The following is a 3,106-nucleotide window of genomic DNA, read 5'->3' as shown; positions in this document are numbered from 1 at the left end:
TAAACCCTCGGACTCTACAGCCCCGATAGAACCTCGTTGCTCCTGAATTGACCAAATCCCTAACATCCAACATTGGTCAAATAAGATTCCCCATTCACGGTTTTTGCTTTTTTTTTGTATTACTACAACACTCATTAAAGAAATCATTGTCACCATCACTAGGACACCACTCTTCATCGTCGGACGAATTTAAACCATCAATTGACATTGAATTTTTATCTGACACAATTGGTATATTAAGTGCATTTTTATCCATTTCATTAGGTTCATGGGGTTCGCTTTCATAATTAACATAAGTAACTTTTTTATTCTTTTCTATATTTTGTCTCCAATAATGGGCAACAAAAGTTATTTTTGAAGCATTTGATGTTGTTAAACGGTTCCTTTTTTTNCTTTTTCTTTGACTTAATCCCAACTACTTGGGGTCGGCCACCCTTATCCTAAGCTTCCACTTGACACGATCTACCACATATTCTACGCTTATGATTTTTAGTTTCACCTGAATTTAACGATGGATTTTTACAAATATAATCATATTTTATAATACGCTGAATTGAGTAAATCTTTTTAACAACTTTGTTTTGATTGGTTCATTTAGTTAAAGTAAATCATTAAAATTAATTAAGTTTTGAATATTTCAATTATAGAATCTTTTCAACAAACAACAAAAGTNCACCATTGTAAAATCTTTTTAAACGTCAAAAGTTAATTAGAATTGATTACTATGATTTTTATTTAAGTGATCAATTACGATAAAAATGTAAAAAAATCTATTTTTTCTGATAAATGTACTGTAAATAGTGATTATAAAATTCCCTGATTGCATATTAATCTTAACAATATAATTTTTTTCTATTTAATAATGTAAATTTAAAACTTGCAAGTTGAGCTAAATGTTATGGTAATAAATTCTTTTTTTTTTTTTATTAAAACTTTCACTTTAAAGGACAAAAAAAAAGTAGGTTCAAAATGATTACTTTTATCATATTAAAAATCAAAATCAATAATAATTTAAAAAATTGTATAATATATAATTATAAGAATTACTAATTTGGATTTAATTAAGGAAATAGAAGTTGATGTTGCTTTTGTAATTATCCATAAATTTCTTAGAATTAAACATTATCTACAGATTTGCATCGAAGCGTTTCTTATGATAGTGATTTTAATCACTGTCAGATATAATCTATACTGGACTCAACTATGCAACGTCCCTAGTGATGTGCCACAAGAAATATTCCCCAGGGAACGTTCCTGGGAATGAGGAATATTCCGGAAATATTCTATTACCACTCGGGAATATTTCTTGAATAACAACTAATACATTTTATTTATTATAATTACTAAAGTATGGCAGTGCTAGTGAAAGAGACAATGTTATTGTACTTATATCTTGGTTACACTGGTGTGTTTATCAACATATTATTGATAAGCAATATATTAGGGCTTAGATTAAAATTGATTATAGTAGTATCGTTTTTCACAGTTATTTTATTTGTTATTTTACTTTTAAAATGCCGACAGGTAAAAAAAAATCGAACTGTTGGTCTTATTTTAATGAAAGATTAATTAACGGTAAAAAGTTTTTTGAATGTTGTTTTTGTAAACATCAGTACACTTTAAAAATGCAATAAAAATGACGTCACATTTAGTAAAAAGTTGTTCAAAATGTCCATCTGAAGTAGTAACGAAATTAAAACCAGCTAATATAAAAATTTCATTGCAGTTACACGATTATTTATCAGAAACAAATAACAGTCCTTCAGTATTAGATGCCTCTAATACTGTTGAAAATGAAATGTCTTTGAATATATTGCCATCTACATCAAAGTTTAGAGTAGATCAGTACGACATTATACCAAATTCAATAGTTTGCTACCAAAATATTAAGAATGGTATTTTAAATTACATAGATAAAATAGATGCTTCTGATCAGATTAAAGCAAATGAAAAACTAACAAGAGCTGTTGTAGCAAGTGGTTGTCCGTTGCAAATGCTTGACCACCCATTATGGATTGATGTTTTTAAGTTTCTTAGACCATCGTTACAGCTTCCAACTCGTAAAGCATTGTCTACTTCATTATTGGAAAATGAATATAATACTGTCAAATCTATTGTTGAAACAAAAATAGCCCAGTCAAAATATTTAACATTACAGTGTGATGGGTGGTCAAATATCCGTAACGAAGGTATAATAAATTTTATTATTTGTACACCAGTACCATATTTTATTTCATCAGTAGAAATAAAATATTTCAATCATACGTCTGACTATATTACTGAGCAAATTGAAATGGTCATAAACAAGTATGGCAATAAAAAATTTGTTGCCATAATAACTGACAATGCTGTTAACATGTTGAAGGCTAGGAAATTAATTGAGGATAAATTTCCACATATTATATCATTGAACTGTATTGCTCATTCACTTCATTTAGTAATAAGTGATTTACTTAAGTGTCAAAGTATTTCAAAATTTATTACTGATGTGATTGATATAATTAAAACAATTAAGAAAAGTCAAATTTTAAATGCTCATTTTGATTCAATAAGAAAAAATAACTTTTGTAACAAAACTCTTTATCTTCCAGTCAAAACTAGATGGGGTTCAAATTTATTTTGTTTAACTTCAATGAAAGAATGTAAATTATCATTGCAAACATTAGCTGTTCATGCTGTTGGCTCTTCTATGATAGGAATAAACAGAAAAAAATTAATTTTAGATGATGCTGTATTTTGGACTAAAATCGATAAAGTTATTAATTTACTTAACCCTATTGTAAAATGGATTACAATTTTAGAAGGGCACAGCAATACAATTAATAATGTATTTGATGCTTTTTATGAAATTCAAAATACTTTTTGTAGTTGTATCTCAGAATCACTGATTATGTCTACTAAAGAAGAGCAAATAATACTGAATAAGTTTAAAGAAAGGCATTTAAATACTATTAAACCTCTACACTTAGCTGCATCTTTGTTGGATCCCAAAACTCAAGGGTGTAATTTAACAAATTCAGAAGTTTTAAAAGCTATTGAGTTTATTGATCAAATGATATCTATACAAAATAATATGACTGATTCTCTTAAAATGGATGGTGCTCAA

At 27.6% G+C, this 3,106-nt stretch overlaps 2 protein-coding genes and 1 pseudogene across 3 annotated transcripts in view; 2 read left to right on the top strand and 1 right to left on the bottom strand.

Moving 5' to 3' along the window:
- Positions 1–3,106, top strand: part of LOC126902522 (uncharacterized) — a 116,803-nt gene that overhangs the window by 27,252 nt on the left and 86,445 nt on the right. The gene's annotated exons all lie outside the window — the stretch shown is intronic.
- Positions 1–3,106, bottom strand: part of LOC126902533 (uncharacterized) — a 71,954-nt gene that overhangs the window by 3,018 nt on the left and 65,830 nt on the right. The window lies entirely within an intron of this gene.
- On the top strand, positions 1,515–2,262 carry LOC126902537 (uncharacterized; annotated as a pseudogene).

This window comes from Daktulosphaira vitifoliae, unplaced genomic scaffold (assembly GCF_025091365.1).
Source record: "Daktulosphaira vitifoliae isolate Bord-2020 unplaced genomic scaffold, ASM2509136v1 Scaffold_3, whole genome shotgun sequence".
NCBI lineage: Eukaryota > Metazoa > Arthropoda > Insecta > Hemiptera > Phylloxeridae > Daktulosphaira > Daktulosphaira vitifoliae.
The sequence above is the reverse complement of the archived record's forward strand: the minus strand, read 5'-3'. Positions and strand labels throughout refer to the sequence as shown.